This window comes from Schistocerca nitens, chromosome 6 (genome assembly GCF_023898315.1).
Source record: "Schistocerca nitens isolate TAMUIC-IGC-003100 chromosome 6, iqSchNite1.1, whole genome shotgun sequence".
Classification (NCBI taxonomy): Eukaryota; Metazoa; Arthropoda; class Insecta; order Orthoptera; family Acrididae; genus Schistocerca; species Schistocerca nitens.
Window position 1 is genome coordinate 322,644,972 of NC_064619.1, and position 23,760 is coordinate 322,668,731.

The 23,760-nt window shown below is 42.2% G+C and overlaps 1 protein-coding gene across 1 annotated transcript in view; it reads right to left on the bottom strand.

The window, feature by feature from the left end:
• The window catches only part of LOC126262621 (sex peptide receptor), a 1,348,766-nt gene that overhangs the window by 333,343 nt on the left and 991,663 nt on the right, over positions 1–23,760 (bottom strand). The window contains exon 5 of the mRNA XM_049959378.1: positions 12,005–12,045. The gene's annotated coding sequence lies outside the window, so the exon portion shown is untranslated. The remainder of the gene's footprint in view (positions 1–12,004; positions 12,046–23,760) is intronic.

Consider the following 23,760-nt stretch of genomic DNA (forward strand, 5'->3'; position numbering starts at 1 on the left):
CAGAGTTTAGAAATATATCCAACAATAAAATTTGTTAAACAATTTACTACCCAACTGAGACTGATATAATAGATTTTTTCCCAAAATCGGTGACAGTTTTACACATACATGCAGCCTTGAGAGACAATAAAATCTGTTAAACAATTATCCAACCGTGACTGGTGACGGATTTAAAGTGTAACAGATATTTTTCTAAATGTAAGGGTACTAGTCTCTGACTGAGACTGATGTACAAGTATTACAGTTCTGGGAAGAAAGTATCCAGTTGAAGTATTGCACAGATAAGAAGTGAAAACGTTGTTTTTTAAATTGCTTCAGAATTGGTAATGCACTAGGTGTTAGATTCTTGGGTCACATAATAACATTGACAGTTAGCATTGTAGTTTTCGATAACACAGTTGGTTGATGTAAAATTTTTTACTTAAAGACAACTTTATTTGAAGTAGTATTTTGGAATGTAGTATGTTGAAGTTCAGAGTGTAAAGTTACATAGCATTGTGTGTATGAATATACGCTGTCCGTTTTGATTTCAGTATTAACTGCATATCATAAACGTCTAAGCTATTCAACAGTTCTTTCGTTTGTTCTACACAATTTACTTTTAGGCAGTGATGTTTTATTCCGTCGGTTCCTCTGCAGTCAGAGTAACCCCATTCACCTTTTCTTCGTGCTTGTGCTTATATCAGCGTGACGTCATATCAATCGTCTCGCCACAGATCTCACCATAGTTGAAACTTAAGTTGTTAAGCAGCTACAGTGAAAAAATTTGCAGAAGCAACAACAGTATTTTATGCCGTGTCCGACCAAACATTCAAGTACTTATCATGTCGAGAAAACCTTGCCAGCTTCTGCTTACAGGACAGAAAACTCTGCGCGGGGGTGCGTACGTGTCAATCTTGGGCCCACTTTTGTTTTCCTTGTATTTCAATGATATGGTATTTCTCCTCTTGAAAATATTATTTCTCTGCGTGCGAACTGCAGCTATATCCATGTGCAAGACCTGAAGATAACGCTGCGATCACGCAGGTGAAAGATTATGAACATCGTGGATTAGCATCTCAACCTGGTAGAAAAAACTATTGCCAATGCTAGAAGACTTCCGCTTGCCTATTTGGCCCAAAAAATTTTTGGAACATACTTTTACAGGACGGGTAACCTTAATTTCTTCAATCATTCGTTCACCGTTGCTGAATCGTGACCGATAGGATGACATATATAGCCTCTGTGAGGTCTTGCGTTTAAACACCTCTGGTCTCAAAATCAGGTTTTACGGTTGCTTATTTTTAGGTGTGCGCCAGCGCGACAGTAGTTAATTATGAGTGTTCAGGCGCGGTCAATCGAGACATTGGGTCGGAGGAAGCAATCGAAATAAAACAAGCATGTAGTGAACTGAATTTTTGTTTCCGTATCGGAAGGAAAGTAAACAGTAATTTGCAACTAGCGAACGTCGTCCGGAACTGAAGCATTCGTGATAATCATAGTTTTATTCAAATCTTGTGTCATGATTTTGTAGCTGTCATGCAATAACACCCTTCAACTAAGGTTATCACAAAACAATGGCAGCACCTCAATCCGTAGTGAATAATGAACTTCACCCAGCCGATCATCAAGTAATACTAATGGTGGAACAGTCTATCATCGACAAGAAGACGAAGTGAGGAGAGGAAAGGGGCCTCAAAACATCAATTGCGTTGTAATACAACACGGGACGAGTAGTAAGAACACGAGATTGCTAGAACTAACCACGAATGCTTGTGTGCGTTACATCTGCAATGTCAGTGTATGTGACCATGTCACCGCTTCAGATGTTTAAGGTTGATTGCGTTACTACCACACGCTACGTCTACTTCACTGGCTACTCGTTGCGCACGCACTCCAGGTCCTCGCATACGAGATTAAGTACTGGTCATCCCGTCATAGTCGCCACCCTAAGTCTCACTTTTCTATCATTCTAGCCATACCTAGCCATAAAAAAATTTGCAAACTTATTTTCTGTTATACTTGTTTTGTAAATGAAACCGCCTTTTCTTGCTGCAGCTTAATTTATTTTTCCCAGACGCGTTTCGAGTGGCTTCTGTAATGATACAATTTTATTATTTTTAGGTTAGCAAACAATTCTCATAAGATCGGCAGATCTGTTCTTTTAACACCGGTATCTAGTGAACTGAGACGGATCTGACAGCGCCAGATAACATGCAGTTGGTAGTATACAGTCAGGCATCGACAAGGTGACAATCTAGCTTTGTGGGACACATTTTTAACTGAATGACTGAAAGTCACTAGAAGGGGAGTTCCATCTGAAGATGTGTCGTCTATCAGGCTAGATTCGGCATACAGAACATAAGAAGACACAATATTGGAACCGTGTTTCAGAAAGTTGATGCTAGTCGGCAGAAGACACTTGGACAGTACGTAAAGCAGACTGCAAAAGAATTCTAAATTTCGAAATCAGCAGTGTCTACAGTGTATCTTTAGTGTCGCAGACACAATGTTTCCACACACGTAACTGCCGCAAGGGGACGATACGAAGTCTGCAGACCTGTATGGAAAGACCGACAACCTACTGTGCGTCGGATCGCTGGCAGTTCGGATGAGGGCTGTCCGTTTCTGCCATCATTGTGCGGAGACGAACGTAGCTCATAGGCTACACCATCCCCCATCACCCGTTTCCCGACTGTCTGACATGGAGCTAACGGCTGGTGTGACTCCGCGAACACCGCCATGTCCTTCGTAACGGCGGATGGGTATAGAATGGTCTGATAGATCCAGATTTCAGTTACAGCGAGCTGACAGGCGCATCGTAATGATGCGTGTGCCTCATTAAGGTATGCATTCGCGAGCCAATAATGTCTTGTCCCGGCAGGAGGCGGTTCATTTATGTTGTAAGATGTCCATTGGACTTTCGACTGGAAGTAACATACATAAGTGAAGATATTTCTATTGGTGACTGAGGATGATGCAGTGAACAACATTACATCAGTATTTACTTCATTGCTGTCTAATAATTATAGCTGTTAGGAGATGGGTTTTTCAGTATCTCCAAGTATGTGTTATAAGAAAAAATTAAATGATCGTGTGGCATTGTCTGCCAGGAAACCCCAACCAGAGAAGTACCGCAGTCTGGTTGCACGTCTTATTTCAGATGACGCTGCACTGGGCGACTTGCGTGTCGGTGACGATGGGGACGACAAAACACCCAGTCGACAGAGAAAATCTACAACCCGCCGGGAACTGGACCCGGCCCCGCTGCATAGTATGTAAACACGTTACCATTCCGCTAACTTTATAATTTGATTTTATTAAAATATGGGATACATCTTTCGCTGTAATCCATGGACACCATGAAGTCACTTTGGTTCTTTTCACGAGCAGACTATGCCTCTCATTCTGGAAGTTGCATCGAGTGCAACGTCCTCTGAAGCCATTGAGGTAATTTGATGTATTTGGCTCAATGATTTACTATAATGCGCAATGAAGGCAAAGCGACTTCAGCACGACTGCTCAGGAAGTAATCTTCATTCGTCTTTTAAAAAGACAACTATTACCAACAATTACAAGAGGTGGAAGGCAGTGGTGGAATGCACGTGATTGCGTTTATAATGAGAAAGATATTCTGCCCTCGATTTATCTCTTAGCTAAGCAAAGACATCCAGATAACATGGTTCCTTACTGGTAGTTCGTTGTTAACAAACTCTCTTGATATAATGCTCTTAGCAAACGGTTGTATTGTCAGAAGTCTTGGACGTGCCTGTTCTTGTGAGAAGAATAAAGCTCAAACGCTCGCTACAGATGTGAAAGAAAACCACTAGAAAATAATTTGACAGTATCAACGAATATGCTAATTGTTGTTGTTGTTGTTGTGGTCTTCAGTCCTGAGACTGGTTTGATGCACCTCTCCATGCTACTCTATCCTGTGCAATCTTCTTCATCTCCCAGTACCTACTGCAGCCTACATCCTTCTGAATCTGCTTACTGTATTTATCTCTTGGTCTCCCTCTACGATTTTTACCCTCCACGCTGCCCTCCAATGCTAAATTTGTGATCCCTTGATGCCTCAAAACATGTCCAACCAACCGATCCCTTCTTCTAGTCAAGTTGTGCCACAAACTTCTCTTCTCCCCAATCCTATTCAATACCTCCTCATTAGTTACGTGATCTACCCACCTTATCTTCAGCATTCTTCTGTAGCACCACATTTCGAAAGCTTCTATTCTCATCTTGTCCAAACCAGTTATCGTCTATGTTTCACTTCCATACATGGCTACACTCCATACAAATACTTTCAGAAACGACTTCCTGACACTTAAATCTACACTCCTGGAAATTGAAATAAGAACACCGTGAATTCATTGTCCCAGGAAGGGGAAACTTTATTGACACATTCCTGTGGTCAGATACATCACATGATCACACTGACAGAACCACAGGCACATAGACACAGGCAACAGAGCATGCACAATGTCGGCACTAGTACAGTGTATATCCACCTTTCGCAGCAATGCAGGCTGCTATTCTCCCATGGAGACGATCGTAGAGATGCTGGATGTAGTCCTGTGGAACGGCTTGCCATGCCATTTCCACCTGGCGCCTCAGTTGGACCAGCGTTCGTGCTGGACGTGCAGACCGCGTGAGACGACGCTTCATCCAGTCCCAAACATGCTCAATGGGGGACAGATCCGGAGATCTTGCTGGCCAGGGTAGTTGACTTACACCTTCTAGAGCACGTTGGGTGGCACGGGATACATGCGGACGTGCATTGTCCTGTTGGAACATCAAGTTCCCTTGCCGGTCTAGGAATGGTAGAACGATGGGTTCGATGACGGTTTGGATGTACCGTGCACTATTCAGTGTCCCCTCGACGATCACCAGTGGTGTACGGCCAGTGTAGGAGATCGCTCCCCACACCATGATGCCGGGTGTTGGCCCTGTGTGCCTCGGTCGTATGCAGTCCTGATTGTGGCGCTCACCTGCACGGCGCCAAACACGCATACGACCATCATTGGCACCAAGGCAGAAGCGACTCCCATCGCTGAAGACGACACGTCTCCATTCGTCCCTCCATTCACGCCTGTCGCGACACCACTGGAGGCGGGCTGCACGATGTTGGGGCGTGAGCGCAAGACGGCCTAACGGTGTGCGGGACCGTAGCCCAGCTTCATGGAGACGGTTGCGAATGGTCCGCGCCGATACCCCAGGAGCAACAGTGTCCCTAATTTGCTGGGAAGTGGCGGTGCGGTCCCCTACGGCACTGCGTAGGATCCTACGGTCTTGGCGTGCATCCGTGCGTCGCTGCGGTCCGGTCCCAGGTCGACGGGCACGTGCACCTTCCGCCGACCACTGGCGACAACATCGATGTACTGTGGACACCTCACGCCCCACGTGTTGAGCAATTCGGCGGTACGTCCACCCGGCCTCCCGCATGCCCACTATACGCCCTCGCTCAAAGTCCGTCAACTGCACATACGGTTCACGTCCACGCTGTCGCGGCATGCTACCAGTGTTAAAGGCTGCGATGGAGCTCCGTATGCCACGGCAAACTGGCTGACACTGACGGCGGCGGTGGACATATGCTGCGCAGCTAGCGCCATTCGACGGCCAACACCGCGGTTCCTGGTGTGTCCGCTGTGCCGTGCGTGTGATCATTGCTTGTACAGCCCTCTCGCAGTGTCCGGAGCAAGTATGGTGGGTCTGACACACCGGTGTCAATGTGTTCTTTTTTCCATTTCCAGGAGTGTATATTCGATGTTAACAAATTTATCTTCTTCACAAACGATTTCCTTGCCATTGATAGTCTACATTTTATATCCTGTCTACTTCGACCATCATCAGTTACTTAACTCCCTAAATAGCAAAACTCCTTTACTACTTTAAACGTCTCATTTCCTAATCTAATTCCCTCAGCATCACCCGATTTAATTTGACTACATTCCATTATCCTCGTTTTGCTTTTGTTGATGTTCATCTTATATCCTCCTTTCAAGACACTGTCCATTCCGTTCAACTGCTCTTCCAAGTCCTTTGCTGTCTCTGACAGAATTACAATGTCATCGGCAAACCTCACAGTTTTTACTTCTTCTCCATGAATTTTAATATCTACTCCGAATTTTTCTTTTGTTTCCTTTACTGCTTGCTCAATATACAGATTGAATAACATCGGGGAGAGGCTACAACCCTGTCTCACTCCTTTCCCAACCACTGCTACCCTTTCATGCCCCTCGACTCTTATAACTGCCATCTGGCTTCTGTACAAATTGTAAATAGCCTTTCGCTCCCTGTATTTTACCCCTGCCACCTTCAGAATTTGAAAGACGGTATTCCAGTTAACATTGTCAAAAGCTTTCTCTAAGTCTACAAATGCTAGAAACGTAGGTTTGCCTTTTCTTAATCTTTCTTCTAAGATAAGTCGTAAGGTTAGTATTGTCTCACGTGTTCCAACATTTCTACGGAATCCAAACTGATCTTCCCCGAGGTCCGCTTCTACCAGTTTTTCCATTCGTCTGTAAAGAATTTGCGTTAGTATTTTGCAGCTGTGACTTATTAAACTGATAGTTCGGTAATTTTCACATCTGTCATCACCTGCTTTCTTTGGGATTGGAATTATTATATTCTTCTTGAAGTCTGGGGGTATTTCGCCTGTCTCATACATCTTGCTCACCAGATGGTAGAGTTTCGTCATGACTGGCTCTCCCAAGGCCATCAGTAGTTCTAATGGAATGTTGTCTACTCCCGGGGCTTTGTTTCGACTCAGGTCTTTCAGTGCTCTGTCAAACTCTTCACGCAGTATCTTATCTCCCATTTCGTCTTCGTCTACATCCTCTTCCATTTCCATAATACTGTCCTCAAGTACTTCGCCCTTGTATAAACCCTCTATATACTCCTTCCACCTTTCTGCCTTCCCTTCTTTGCTTAGAACTGGGTTGCCATCTGAGCTCTTGATATTTATACAAGTCGTTCTCTTCTCTCCAAAGGTCTCTTTAATTTTCCTGTAGGCAGTATCTATCTTACCCCAAGTGAGACAAGCCTCTATATCCGTACATTTGTCTTCTAGCCATCCCTGCTTAGCCATTTTGTACTTCCTGTCGATCTCATTTTTGAGACGTTTGTATTCCTTTTTGCCTGCTTCATTCACAAAATTTTTATACTTTCTCCTTTCATCAATTAAATTCAATATTTTTTCTGTTACCCAAGGATTTCTATTAGCCCTCGCCTTTTTACCTACTTGATCGTCTGCTGCCTTCACTACTTCATCCCTCAGAGCTACCCATTCTTCTTCTACTGTATTTCTTTCCCCCAATCCTGTCAATTGTTCCCGTATGCTCTCCCTGAAACTCTCTACAACCTCTGGTTCTTTCAGTTTATCCAGGTACCATCTCCTTAAATTCCGACCTTTTTGCAGTTTCTTCAGTTTCAATCTGCAGTTCATAACCAATAGATTGTGGTCAGATTCCTCATCTGCCCCTGGAAATGTCTTACAATTTAAAACCTGGTTCCTAAATCTCTGTCTTACCATTATATAATCTATCTGATACCTTTTAGTATCTCCAGGATTCTTCCAGGTATACAACCTTCTTTTATGATTCTTGAACCAATTGTTAGCTATGATTAAGTTATGCTCTGTGCAAAATTCTACAAGGCGGCTTCCTCTTTCATTTCTTCCCCCCAATCCATATTCACCTACTATGTTTCCTTCTCTCCCTTTTCCTACTGACGAATTCCAGTCACCCATGACTATTAAATTTTCGTCTCCCTTCACTACCTGAATAATTTCTTTTATCTCGTCATACATTTCTTCAATTTCTTCATCATCTGCAGAGCTAGTTGGCATATAAACTTGTGCTACTGTAGTAGGCATGGACTTTGTGTCTATCTTGGCCACAATAATGCGTTCACTATGCTGCTTGTAGTAGCTAACCCGCACTCCTATTTTTTTTATTCACTATGAAACCTACTCCTACATTATCCCTATTTGATTTTGTATTTATAACCCTGTATTCACCTGACCAAAAGTCTTGTTCCTCCTGCCACCGAACTTCACTAATTCCCACTCTATCTAACTTTAACCTATCCATTTCCCTTTTTAAATTTTCTAACCTACCTGCCCGATTAAGGGATCTGACATTCCACGCTCCGATCCGTAGAACGCCAGTTTTCTTTCTCCTGATAATGACGTCCCCTTGAGTAGTCCCCGCCCGGAGATCCGAATGGGGGACTATTTTACCTCCGGAATATTTTACCCAAGAGGACACCATCATCATTTAATCATACAGTAAAGCTGCATGTCCTCGGGACGAATTACGGCTGTAGTTTCCCCTTGCTTTCAGCTAATAGGTCCTACGAATTACAGACCTGGCTAGTGACCACTCATTCTGGTCAAGAAATTGTAGAAAGGACAATGGAAAAATCCTAATGATGGAGGAAAATGAAATCAAATTCGTCCTCCCAGAAACTAAATTAAAACCTATAAAATCTATACACACAAATCTGAGCTACGTAATTTCCTTGATAACGGTATTGTCATTCTACAGAGATTACCTACACTATGAAGGGAAACGACTAACTGGAATTAAAAAAAAATGTTTTATCCAGTCCGCTCGAAATGACGATGCACTCAGCACGCCGTCAGACCTCGACAAACTGACTCTAAAAAATTCAAAAGCTGTCGCTTGAGTGGGGACGGAGGAGATGTGATAGCCAACATTGCAGTGCAGGGTTTTGCACAATCGGTTGGATGCCGGAAATGCCAGCACCAATTGCTCAAGGCTCCCTTCAGTTTACTGGACAAAATTTGAACAAGAATTCGGTGGAAATTTCCACAGCTTTCCTATTATTATGCCTGAAAAAACACACGAAGTAGTTTTTAAAAAGACTAAATTCAACAGACAATTCCACGGCTCAACAATAAGAACCAAGAAAGCTATTCTGATTTGACTTCCAGTGATCAACACATTAATACCGCGGCCCTATCCGTGGTTAGAACTGTCCGTAAGACGTCCATAGCACGCTGGTATAAAATGAGAAGGAAATAAAATCAATAAAATTGGTTCCATAGACAATCCTTCTCCCAGGCATGACTGTGCCGTAAGCAAGTAACGGAAATGCACTCTTCTGAATTCAATGAAGACAAATTAATCATTACCAGAAATAAATTTCATTAAATTTAGGACTAGAGGCCTTTCAATGCAATCAAGTGTGATCACATGGTTCCAATCAGGCCCTCTTGTCCATGTCCAGTGAGAAAGGTAGTTTACGCAGAGATTCACGCTGATCTGCTGGATCCCCTGCTGACAATAGACTACCCTGAGGAGATGACCTTTTCCAGCAGGACAATGCTTGAATTCGCCGTCCTTTTGTAGCAAGCAGGTGGTTTGATGAACATACCCGTGAATTCTCAACAACGGCTTGGTCACCTACATCACCCGAACTGAACCCAGTCGACCATTTATGGGATGTTGTCGATACCCATATAGACTCCGTGAACCCAGCACATATGACAGAGGAACTATAGTTGGTAACACTGTAAGACTCGTGGGTCAAGTATCATACAGGTTTCCCAGAACGATTTCAAGATCATTTAGGTCCCATGCCTCGACGTGTTACTCCAATTTCATGTCTCGCGAAAAAAAAGAACATCCCTGGGTAACTAAATTTAGCTCTGCATACGGCGATTTGAATAACGGTCTCCCCAAATGCGAGTTCAGTGTCTTAACTGTTGCGATGCCGCTTTCATTTTGCATTTAATAAGCCATTCGTAACCCCAACTAATGCTGTGAATAGTACATTTTAGGAAAGAATATTAACTGAGTAATCGGTAAATAAGAAGACAAGGGTATTCTTTAATGAGAGCTACATACTTAGTTTTCTATACACAGGTACCATAATAATTTACCGCTGTGTTATTACTGTCAACTGCTTCGACGATGAAATTGCTTGTAACTTACGACAGCCTGTTTTAGACGTTTCCAAACGTCAGTCATGTATCCTTATTTTATTATTTCTTGGATCCTACAACTCAAGGAACCTTTCTCAAGGCGGTGTCTGCAGATTAAATTAGAAATCTGCGTGCCTCTTCTTGAGATATAACTGAGTTGAAAGCCGCAAAATGTTTTTTCTTGTAAAAAATTACTTAGTATTTTTTCTTGTGGTCCTACGAATAAATACGTCCATTGCCAGATATCGCTGCAAAAGAATCTCCCCGCCTGAAAACCTGACAGCGGTTCTGAATTTTCTACATGTAATTTCCTAGCCGCGCCTTCCCATTTCTTAGTAATATGATTTACAAATTGGGCAAACCATTGCTGTACGTGACTAACAATATTGAAGGTCCTGGCATACGAGATGTGTTTCTTTCTATTTCCGCTTTCATTTGCTTCGAGAAGCAGCTTTAGCCGCATTCTGAACGACTCAGTTTTGTAGGCAGACCTACGGAGCAATGGCTGTGGGCTGTAATCTCGATTCATTTGCTATTACATAAACCCATTCCTTCCTACTGTTACTCTGTGCGCAGACTACACATTAGGAGACCCACAACGACCATCAAGATAACTAACACGCACCACATGCGGCCTAGCGGTTGAGAATTAACTACTTAGACTACCATTTACAGGAAACATTTTAGCAAGCCAGAATAATCTTAGTAGATCTGCAACTGTGTACACGTCTCTCCCCATAATTCCGTATTTCCGGAAACGCGACATTTCGTGTGCCTGTAACACCGTGTCACAAATGTATTCTGCATATTTCCTCGTTCTGTCTTACGTAAAATAAACTACGTACGTCACGGGAGCTTTGTTTTCACTCGGTGGTAGAATGAATTTCTCAAACTTAAGAACTGATTGGTTTGGGCATGTAATGACACATCTAATTCTCTGTGGTGAAACAGACAGTAAGAACTATCCAATGGTCAAGTAATAATTCATTTAATTTGATTTTGTTTTTGAAGCTACAATTAGAAGCACTAAATGATGTCCAGGAAGAAGATCTCTAGCTTCGAACGTTAATTAAAATCACTCCACTGAACTAACCGGTTTCATTTCGTCTAATTTCATATAGAAGTAAAATTATATTGAAGCTTTTCATATTAAAACTATTATTAGTATTTGACATGGAATCTTTTCGAATGTACTTACGCAGGAATGTGCTACAATAGTTGCTTCAATCCCCGTCCGCACAACTTCGAAAATAGCGGTTACATTCATTATGCAGCACCTTTGAGTGTGTACTAAAGAAGCAGTTTTGTGTAGCAATAACTTACCAGCTTCATCAGTCCTGCAATGAATAAATTCAACGCTACATGCCTTTACGTGTAGGCTTTTCATTGAATAAGTATTTTTAAAAAATTCTTGAACTATAAGTATTAAACGTGCCGCTAAAAAGCAAAAATTCTGGGTTGCGTGTTTTCTAGATTGCGATTGTAAGTAACGAATTAAACCTTATGGCACTTTTCTGGGCAGAAATGAATACTTAGGATTGTAGACATTAAGTTACATGGCAATAGTTTCCCCATCACTGCTAGACGTGGTTGAATTATGACAGCTCATCTTTTCTGTACCCGATTATAGTGTTAGAACATGAACAGACTTGTTTCATCGCGATTATGGATATTATTCACGTTTACAATTGTACATCATGACTCCTCAGTTTCAGGTTGAACTGATATGTGACACTTATTTCATAAGCAGTTAAGTCCCTTCATGTCTGTTCACGCTTTTATGTTTTCAGCATTGTGTTTCTGATTCTACTAACACTGCACTATGTATTACGCTCCATCGAATGTGATTTTTTAAAAAAATGAAATAGTTAAAAAACTATATTTTGTGTCTAAAACAAGTAAATCTTTTCGTCTATGTTTACAAAGAAAAGTAAAAGTAATACATGAAAAATGAAAGATCATGTAAAATTTGAAGGTTGAAGAGCAAACAATGATCAATTCTGCTAGTTCAACAAGTATTTGTAAAATGTACGTTAGTCGTAGAGAGAGACAGGATTTACCATGCGTTGTACTTACATAGGCTAATAGGGGTGATCTCATTCTGCGCAGACGACTCTCTGCGAACAAAATAAAAGAGGCCTCGGTAATAATTACACTTTGATCATTTTCATAGTACAGTATTCAAAAATAATCTACCTGATGATTTTTTGTGGGTAAAAAAATATTTGAATGTTGCTAAACATAGTGTCAGCTGCTGTATATAAATTGCAGTAGTGTGCAGAAAAAAGCCTTTTTGCATGTTGCACGTTAGTGTTTAATTTTATTTATCCATGCACACTCGTTTCGCCTTCTTAAAAAGCCATCTTCAGTGGGTGTCCTGGACTACTGTGTGTTTCTTCGGGATAGTACATTGGTTATATATTTAAAAACAATTCAGGGAAGTTTTTTATAATTTAATTTAAAGGTACTTACAGTAATGCGTGTGATTCATTATTTAAAACCTTGCAGCTTTCCCTCGTGTGGAAAACCGCTTGAAAGTTATTAATTTTCCGTGTTGCATCTGTGGTTTCAACTATCATTTGCGGTGTCTAGAGTGTCACTTGTAAGTGTAGCCAACTTTCCGATATTTACTTCCACTTTTTTATGTGACTGTATGTGTGCTGATGTAAGTGTGCATGTGTGTGTATTTTGGTATCTTCCATTGCAAAGCTCATTGATCTGGTTGGATTCTATATCTCGAACAACGTTTGCACTATGCACTGGTTTCGAAAGGGGGCCATTCTTCCATTAGTGCGCCCTTCCGCCTAAAAAGATAACGTCAACGAAATAAAAAGTACTAGAAATGTTATCAAGTGTAGTTACTGAGTACAAGTCTGTTGATAGTATTGTTAGCGCTGAGGCCCTACAGTTCCCAAAGGAGGTACTAAACTCGGTTGATGCCGCTGGGCTGCTGCCGTATCGCCGTTTACTCAAAGTGGGAGCACCAACCACGTTCTTTCGAAATCTTGATGCACGAAAACTTCGCAACGGAGCATGCCCGTGTGTTACGAAGAAGCTAGCCAATGTGACTGAGGCTGTCATTTATCAAAAACAAAAGAGGGTTAAACAATGTACATCGCGGGAATGCCGCGTTTTGGAATACACCTCCCATTGACTTTCCGGAGACAGCAATTTCCCGTACGACCTGCATTTTCAATTACTTTAAACAGGACACAGGGCAGTCTATTACATAGTATAAAGTGGATTTGTCATACCCATGACTCTCCCACGGACATCTACACGTCGTTTGCTCAGCCCAGAATTTATGCATCCAAGCGCCTGGATGTATAAAGAAAAGTATTTTTTATAATTCAGTTAAATAGTCAGTTGTGTATATTGCGTGCTACTTTCCTTAATGGGGATATGTATACTTCTCTGTGTGAATACAGAGGGGTCCAGGAAACTGTAGACACTCATTCACAGTAGATATCTTTCGAAAAAAATGACATCGTTTAAATTTTGTGTGGTAAGGTAGGCCATTGTTTTGTCAACAGATCTTTGGACGTGGTTTTCAGCAGATGGCAGTACAGCAACGAATGAGGTACATTTGTTCTTTGAGTAACTCAAAGCCGTATTGAGATGGTACTACAGGAACGAAAGCATGATAGAGGTGCAATGATAATCGTGTAATGTGTACGGAGCTCAGCCACTAACGCGTGCAACTATTTGTCTTATTCAGGATAAATTTTTGGGTCGTCTAGTCTGACGAGTCGCAGGTCGCAGTTGAGAGTGGGTGGTAGTGTAAGCCGCCACTCCTTGGCCAGTGCTAGCGGTTGGGTGTCGTGAATGGATCAGCTGTTCGATTCAAGAACCTTCGTATCGTTATTGGGTCCTAGTTAATATTTATTCCTTGACCTAGCATTGCTCCATGGCGAGCGAAGAAATGTAAGAAAATCGATATGTGACCGGAGTTTGTTGCGAGACAGAATAACGAGAGGACATGTATGAAGTGTGTGCAATGAAACAGCCAATGTTAGCCGCCATATTGTATAACTTGTGTTTTTGGAGATCCACAAGCGATATGTAACGTTAATGTGGAGCTTCGTAATTGCCATAATATAGTCTGGTACATTTCAAAGGTAATTTTGCGAATTTATTTTTGCGATGAACTGTAATGTACGACAAGCTTGTATGGGACTTCGAACATTTGGTGGTCGATGTTTGCTATAGAACCTGCTTCAATAGCACCGTCAAAAGCATAGAGAAAGTTTTCTCTGCTAAAACGAGCTCATTTCACTCGCAGACAATCATCGAATGACCAAATGTGAATGGCAGTATCCCAATTCGAGAAGATCCTATATATGTTTTCTTTCTGTTACATTTCAAGAATTTTACAGGCGACCGTCGGAGGCGGCAGCTGCTTCTATACCACGATAAAAACTGGTCTACATGTACGAAATTACAGCCGCTTTGGAAGTAGTCGGCGCCGCTCTGTCCTTGGCAGACATACAACAGAGACACTACACACACTAGTTCAATAATAGCGAGTTTAATATTACCAGCTTAAAACATTAATTTCTTCTTTTGAGCCATAATATTATACTTCATAAGCTGTCAACATCGATTTTACCTGCCTTCCGAGAGGTGTTTGGAACTGAAAGGTATTATCTACAAGAAGATGGCGCTCAGCTTCACTACCACAGAGATGGATAGGTCGTAGAGGACCTGTTGAGTACCCACCACGGTCTCCAGATCTTACACCTCTTGACTTCTATGTATGGAGGACCTTGAAAAATGAAGTTTGTCACCAGAAGCCAGCTACACCGAATGAGCTACGAGAAACCTTCGAGGTGTCCTGTGTGGCTATCGCACCACCAATACTGACTGCCGGGGTTCGGTTAACATGACGGCGTTTGGCTTCTAATGGAGGTCACTTTGAACACAAAAAATAACCTTCCCTCCATGCAAGAATTGGTACATCATTTTGTTCTGGTTACATTGATTGTCAAGGAGTGTCTACATGTTTCTATACCCTCTGTAATTTCTACACTGCCGTCAAAATTACACAGAAATGGAATTATTTCGATATGCTGCTGCAAAAACAGTTCACATTATTTTATAACAAATACAGATTGGAATAAACAAATACTCCACCTCTTCTACACAGAGAGCTGGAGGAGGAAGATATGAACATAGAGCACGGGAGTACGAAGTATGTGCAATATACATGTTAAACACGGACACGGGCGACGCCGTGGGGTATTAAGAAACACCAGCTAATATTACAAAAAATGAATCACATATATAAACCAAACGCAGGTAAAATAGTCCTACTAATTGGGCAAGTGAATATGACTGGTATACGCAGTGCGTGTTCAATCATATTCACGTTAACAGTTAATAGCGCTTTTTTTATCCCCCATTGTTTCGTATATGTGATTAGTTTCTTGTAAATTTAGAAAATTTTCTGGTTTTTCTTATTATATATACATAATGTATAAACACACACACACACACACACACACACACACACACACACACACACACACTTGCAAATATAAATGACACTCTACACACCGAAAATGGCAGCTGAAATGTATTGTTACGAAATCATAATGATTAGTATCTTAAGCATTTTCAGTAACTTTAGTCACATGTGACGAAATAATAAGCAACCAGTTGCATAAAGGAAATTTAGTTTCTTTGCCGGTTTTGGACACTTAGTGCGCTTCTTCAGCGTGATATCGTATCAACAATACGATGCATACAGCAAAATGCCATGGTCTGCGAGTATTCGATCGACACTTTTCTGTACATACGCAGTGTCCTACTCCCCTCCAACCGAGTGTGGATTCAAAAAATCTGAAAATACTCCAGTATGGACTGTGGAAGTGTATTGCAAAACACCGTTCGACTACTACTTTCACGGACGTACAGCAGGTTCCACAGTAATACAAAAGCCTGCAATTAGTTTGAGGTCATCTTTCCACTTCAAATCTCTGCACATAGCCACACTGAAAGAGCTGTGTGGCATGAATAACTAGTTGTGATTCATCCATTCTTTAGTGAAAGGCTTGTACATTTCTACGTTTCAGTACCTTTACCTTCAGGTCTACATCTACATGACTGCTCAGCACTCCACACTTAAGTGCTCAGCAGAAGGTTCTAGACCCCTTTAAGACGATCTCTCGACCGATCCATTCTCGAACAGCACATGGTAAAAATTAACAACTATATGTTTCCGCGCGAGCTCTGATTCCTGTGGTCATTTTTCCCTATGTAGCTGGGCGTTAAACAAAGCTCTTTCACGTTCGGAGGAGAAATGTAGTTGATAAAATGAGGTGGATAGATCTCACTGCAGCTTGAAAGGGCTTTGTTTTAAAGACTGCCACCCCTACTCGCGTATAATGCGTGGCACTCTTTTATTTCGTGATAATACAAAACGAGCTGCCTTCTTTCAACTGTTTGGATGTCTTCTGTCAATATCACGTTTTAAAGATACGAGGGATCCTTAATAGTGGCAACTATTTATTTGCAGCTCGTACAAAATATATATGTGTTTAAAAGTTTTACTGACATTCAAAGTAGTCACCAGCATTGTGTATAACCCGTTGCCAGCGATGTGGAGGTCATAGGATACACTTAGCAGTGCCAGTTGTGTTAACAGTCCGAGCAGCGCGGTCTATTGCCCGAGGATTTTGTAGCAGTTTTATACCGTACAGCAGCCAACATTGAGTCGTGCAGAGGACATAATAATAAGCATCCATCGCGTACAGAAGCAACTCCAAGGGATGAAAAGAAATACATCGCCAGGTTTGGATGGAACTTCAGTTCGATTTTACAGAGAGAAGTAGTGGCCCTTCACTTAGCTTCCATTTATCGCCAATGTCTCGCTCAGCGCAGAGACCCAAGCGCTGGTGAGTCCTGTATACAGAGTGGAGAAAAATTGTGTCACGTAATTTTAACCTTGGATAGCTGATGCCAGCAGGAACCAAAATTACCAATGTTCTGTAGGTGGAAATCGCACCATTTTTAAACTACGGAAGCTTGGCGCCACGGGCTCCGATTGGCCGTGGGATTACCCTGTTGCCGTTCGTCGGTTGACGGGCAGCGCTATGGTTGTCGTTTCACACATACATACGTCCCTCGCCCTGTCACTGACCTAGCGTGATACGCACACGTGTCGAATAGATCTTGTTGTTTGTCTTCACCTTACGTCAGAGCCACTCACACGTAAGCTTCAATCCGAAGCACATACACTTCACTAGCGAATTAGTCATAGAACAAGCATTGCGGCACAGTATTCGTTTGAACAACAACGAGATATGATTTTTGTTTCAGGACTAGCCGACGGTAATGAGCATGAAGCTCGACTGATGTATGAGGAGCAGTACCCAGCAAGACGCCACACTCACCCGGAAAGGTTTGCAGCAAATCACCGGTGACCTGGCGAAACAGACTCGTTAGTGGGATACCGTGGTGATACTAGGAGACCTCGAACACCACAGGATGCTGCATTTGAAGACACTGTTCTCGAGCAATTCGAAGAAGCACCTACGACAAATACTCGAGCGACTGGACACGACATGGGGGTATCTCATAGTTTAGTCCGGGAACGTTTTAAGGGATGACGGCCAGAATCCATTTGGTTTCCACCCTGTCCAAGATCTACATCCTGTGGCGGACTATGAACACAGGCTAGAGTTTTGCCGGTAGTTTCTGCGACATGTTGTACGACATCCCGACTTCCCCGCCATTGTATTGTTTACCGATGAGTGAACCTTCCATCGGGATGGCCTTTACAAAAGTCGAAACGTTCATTACTTGGCAAGGGGAAATCCTCACGTCACGTACGTCCACGCACACCAGGAACGATTTTCACTCAATATTTGGGCAGGCATTTTGGGTGACAATCTGATTTGGCCTGTCCGTTTAGCCTCCACTTACTGGGGAAAATTACCTTCAATTTTTGCAAGAAAGTCTACCAGGCTGCTGGAAGATGTTCACATGGACATACGGCTATGCGTGTGATTGCAGCAATATGAAACGCAAGCACATAACAGTCGTAGTGTCGGCAGGTATTTGAATGAACTCTTCGCCAGCCGGGTAATTGGCAAAGGTGCTCGCAGGACATGGTCCCCCGGTCACCAGACCTCACGCCACGGGACCTTTTCCTGCGGCGATTCTTCTAGATTCTGGTTCACCCACCCGGACGCGAACCACCTAGAAAGGAAGAGGAATTAATGGATCGCATTCAACACGCCGCCGATCACATCAGGGCAATGGTTCAAATGGCTCTGAACACTATGGGACTTAACTTCGGAGGTCATCAGTCCCCTAGAACTTAGAACTACTTAAATCTAACTAACCTAAGGACATCACACACATCAATGCCCGAGGCAGGATTCGAACCTGCGACCGTAGCGGTTGCGGCGCTTCCAGACTGTAGCGCCTAGAACCGCTCGGCCACCCCGGCAGGCTCAGGGCAATGCAGGAATCTTTGAAAGAGTTAGCCAAAACACCGTTCGACGTTACGAAGCTTGTGTCGCGTCAAAGGGTAGCCAGTTCGAGCAGCTGCTTTAAGTAAACGATGTCCTAGCTACAAAAACGTCCCTTTTCAGGGCAGCCACAATTTGTAAAAGACTTTTTGTACGCGAACTAACAGCTGTTGACGGGTTTGATCCCGGTACGTCTTATCATGAAAAAAATGGCTCTGAGCACTATGGGACTCAACTGCTGTGGTCATTAGTCCCCTAGAACTTAGAACTACTTAAACCTAACTAACCTAAGGACATCACACACATCCATGCCCGGGGCAGGATTCGAACCTGCGACCGTAGCAGTCGCACGGTTCCTGACTGCGCGCCTAGAACCGCGAGACCACCGCGGCCGGCTCTTATCATGAAACTTCAGTAGGTGTGTCAGGATCCTGGGCGATTCGCCCACAGTCCCCCAGAGTGGAAGGCAGCGAGCTACCACCGAGCGTGCGGGCCGCCTTCGATACATCGCGAACTACAGCAGGCAAAGTATTCGCCATCATGCGTTGTCCACAGCAACAGGTTACAGGGTAATCCCGCGGCCAATCGGAGCGCGTGGCGCCAAGTTTCCGGCGTTCGAAAATTGTGCGTTGTCGACCTACACAGCATTAGTAATTTGTATAAAAGACATCATATTTACTACAGTGACTGTAACACTTTCTTTATTTCATGATTGCAATTTCGGCCTTAGGCCATTATCAAGTGAGGATGTTATGGTCTAATAGCCATAGCTATTATGGCCTAATAACCATTGCTATTAGGCCATAACATCTTCACTTGATAATGGCCTAAGGCCGAAATTGCAATGGTGAAATAAAGAAAGTGTTACAGTCACTGAAGTAAAGATGATGTCTTTTTTAAAGTTCCACATGACTGTGAATCCCAGGTATAAAAAATTAGTAATTTTGGTTCCTACTGGCATCAGCTATCCGGGATTAAAATTTCGAAACACATTTTTTCCACACTCTGTATAAGAAGGGCAAAAGAATGGATATCCTTAACATCGGTTTGCTGCAGAATGCATGAGCATACTCTTAGTTCGTATACAATACAATAAAGTTTCTTGAGTTGGAAAACATTCTGTCCACAAATCAGAACGGCTTTACAAAGCATAACCCGTGCGAAACTCAGCTTACTCTTTTTTCACACGATATCCCTCCAGCTATGGATGAAGGTCAACAGGAAGACTCCATATTCCTACATTTTCTGAAATCGTATGACACGGCTCCCCACCACAAATTGTTAACGACGGTACCAGCATATGTAATAGGTTGCCAAATATATGAATGGCTTAAGTAATAGAAACCAATAGGTTGTCGTCGACGGTTAATCGAAGATAAGGGTATTTCCAGGAATACCTCAAGCAAGTGTGTAGGACTGATATTATTCTCTCTATACATAAATGATCTGGAGGGCAGCTTCCCGTACACCACAAAACTGCTGCCCAGCAATTTGCTGTCTGTGCTGATGATGTTGTGGTGTATGGGAAGGTGTCATAGTTAAGTGATTGTAAGAGGATACAAGTGGACATAGACAAAATTTCTAGTTGGTTTGGCGAACGGTAGCTAGCGCTAAGTGCAGAGAAATGTAAGCTAATGCAAATGAATACGAAAAACAAGCCCATAATGTTCGAGTACAGCATTAGTAATATGCTGCCTGACACAGTCATGTCGACCAAATATCTACGTGTAACGTTTGCAGAGTGATATGAAATGGATCGAGTATGCGAGGACTGGGTTTATTTAGAGAGTTTTAGGAAAATGTGGCTCATCTGCAAAGGGGACCGTAGATAGAACACTACTGCATCCCATTCTTGAGCACTGCTCGGGTGTTTGCGATCTCGACCAGGTTATGTTAAAGGAAGACAGCGAAGGAATTCAGAGGCGGGCTGCTATATTTGTTACTGGTAGGTTCGACCGATACTCAAGTATTATGGAGACGCTTCGCGCACGCAGACAGGAATCCCCTGAGGGAAGGCGACGCTCTTATTGAGGACCGCTGTTGATAAAATTTAGAGAACCGGCGTTTGAATCTGACTGAAAACGATTCTCCTGCAGCCAACGTATATTTCGCGCAAGAACCACAAATGTAAGAGGAACTTGGGTTCATACGGAGGCAGACAGACAATCGAATCTCTCTCGTTCACCATGCGACTGCAGCAGCAAGGAAAAATATTACTAGTGGTACAACGAACCCATTGTAAAATGTTGCGTGTAAAAAGAAAATAACATAGAACTATAAAAAAGATTAACAGCCAAAACTGTAATATGTATGAGATGTTTTCCAACATCAGATAACAGCCCTATAATTTGGCAATAAATAAATAAATAAAACTACCTAGGGCAGCAAACCATAGAGCGGTTTGCGAAGTATGCATGTAGACGTAGATACAGATCCTCAGGGAATGGACAGAGTTCACGTAGATTGACGAGTTAGTGACATTATGAGGGCTATTCAGGTACTTTTTAAAAATTTCATAAGTTACGTTGGACTATCTCACAGCCAACTTCAGTTTGACTATGTTCCGTATAAATATGAATGTGAATTTTGACTCTGTAGGAATAGAGGAAAGGGTACACTAGGGTCTTCAAAATCGGAAAATCCAGAAAAGAGAATCAACTTCTAAAAATATTTTACTTCTACCTCATAAAGTCATTCATCACCAAATGTACGGCCGGCCGGAGTGGCCGAGCGGTTCTAGGCGCTACAGTCTGGAGCCGCGCGACCGCTACGGTCGCAGGTTCGAATCCTGCCTCTGGCATGGATGTGTGTGAGGTCCTTAGGTTAGTTAGGTTCATGTAGTTCTAAGTTCTAGGGGACTTATGACATCAGCAGTTAAGTCCCATATTGCTCAGAGCCATTTGAACCATTTTGAACCAAATGTACACAGTCTGCTTGCTTAAATTTCTGAAACAGAATGCATCACACTCGTCAGACGAGACAGTCAATAGGTAAAGAAAGGACGGGGGAAGCTGAGACATTCCCTTGTACGAGTCAGCCACAGTCATCTCAGTAGCCTTTCACTTTCCGTACAAGGTGGTAGTATCTTTTTGTCTTCGTGTCATCGCTGGGGATAATGTATTTGTTACCACATTACTCATATGGATTAGCTGGAAGTAATCTTTCGTCTTTGAAAGAAGCGTTGCAGGCTGCTGTTTACAATTTGCAGTTGTGTGCTGTTAACTACAGTGAAGGATGATTAGACTGCATAGGAAATCTATGGCCAAGTTCAGTCCACAGTTAATCACACATCTAACTAATGTGATGGTTCGGCTATAGCAGTTTTACATTAGCTCCACGATATTAAAGAAGAACTAGGATAAGATTTCTTGCAATGGCGGGATACCTTAAGCGAGAAAATACACTTAGCAAGGATTTGGCTGAGGTTAAGGAGGTTGTGTACGACACACGATCGATGGTCCATCAATCCTAAATAAAGGAAGTATCTGGAGCTGTGTCTAGGCAGATACAGCTTGAGAACTTTGAACGAACCGCACAGCACGTTGTGGTGGCTGCACCGACCCATGCTTATGGAAGAGAAATAGTTTCCAACATCCTGGTGAGACAAAACGGGCAAATACTTATCCCGTGGTATTTAATCATGCGTTCGATGGCGCCTTCACAGATAAGTGGGGATCCAAAAAATGTGTTTCGTTAGCGGATGTATTCAGGGTCATACTGTTTTGTGGACTACGGAGGGAGCACACTACTGTTGTACATATGACGAATTTGAACGTGTCTGGCCAAATATCGCTTGAACGTGATACAAGAAAGCGTCAGGAAGGAAGTTTTCAGTTTGGAACTATTCAAATTCTGGCAGGGACGCCTGAGGAAAAACAAAAGTTCCGACACAGGAATTGAGGAACTGCATAGGCATGCCAATATTTAGAAGCTTTGTAGCAAAAATGGAAGCATCTACGTTAGTCTGCTGAAAGACCGTCAGAGATTCAGCAGGAATAAGAAACTTTTTCTTTCTTTTTTTCAAAACTTGTGGATGTACCAGTTGCCAATGGTTTGAACATCTTTAGTATTGGAGAAGATACAATCAGTCACTTGGCGAAATAATGGCTGAGGTTCACACCGGGAATCAGTGACTAGTTATTTCAGACAGGGGAACTTCTGAGAAAGCAGAGGCTGATGGCAGAGGGTGAAATAGAAGCGATTGTAGAGTTCAACGATTCAGTAGGTTAAGTATTTAAATCTATATAACATGAATTCTATTAAATTAGTGTACGTGAAAATAAAAGTAAAAGAATATCATCTAAGCACTCAGTCCAAATTATTTTAATGGTTTCTGTCATTAATGTATTACGGAAAAGATCAAGGAAAAGTTATCTACGATACTTTTGCCGAATGGGATTTCCTGTCCTGTGTTAAAGCATAGCAGTATGTGCTTCACGTTGAATCTGAATACCACTATAAACATCGAGGATCTAAAAGGAGACTACAGCAAACAACAAGAATTTTTGGAATAAAAAGTGATTTTATCATCATACTTGACTTACAAACATTGTGTGTTATAGCTCTGTAGATCATATTGAAAATGTTTATACAGCATTGTTAATAATTAAATTGAAATAATAGAAGTTTGGTTTAAGCAGCTATCAGTGTGAAGCAATTTTGAGATGAAAGATAAATAAGATTTCGTGTGATTTTTCGTTTTTGTCGAAATGTATGGGCCAAGGGGCATTCTCCCCCTTTTTTTTTTTTTAATGAACCCAAATTTGCACAACACATTAGTTTCTATAATGGAACGCAAGTGGGGAGAACCACAAAGAAAAATCTAACTTGGAAAATAGGAGTCACCATACTACACATTTTGGAACATGCCAATGACGGCGTTGGGCGGAACGAAGTTTATGTTATTTGACTATGTGTGAATAATTATATCTGTTATATTCATAAGCTTTTTTTTTAATTTCGTGTGGAATGTATAACTGCAGTGTAAGGATGTTAATGCCCATACACATGAAAATTAATTTTTTGTGTTTAATATCTTATGTGATCCGAAATTCTAGAGACAGGCATTTGAAATCAGATAGGTGAAAGAGACAGAAACGGGTGTTAAACAAGGAACCAGTAATTATTGCTTCTTGTCTGGGACAGTGGACAACATTACCCCAGAAAAAAATTCTAAGTAGCTCGCATCCATCGGTTCCGACTGAGTTTGACGGCAGGTTTCCCCTTTCTTAAAGCAAATGACATAACTGGCAGTCCCCTACTTGTTACGCAGATTCCAAATTGGAAATTCCTATACCCTATTACCAATCGACTGGTTATAGGCTAAAAGAATTCGAGGATCTATAAAAATGAAAA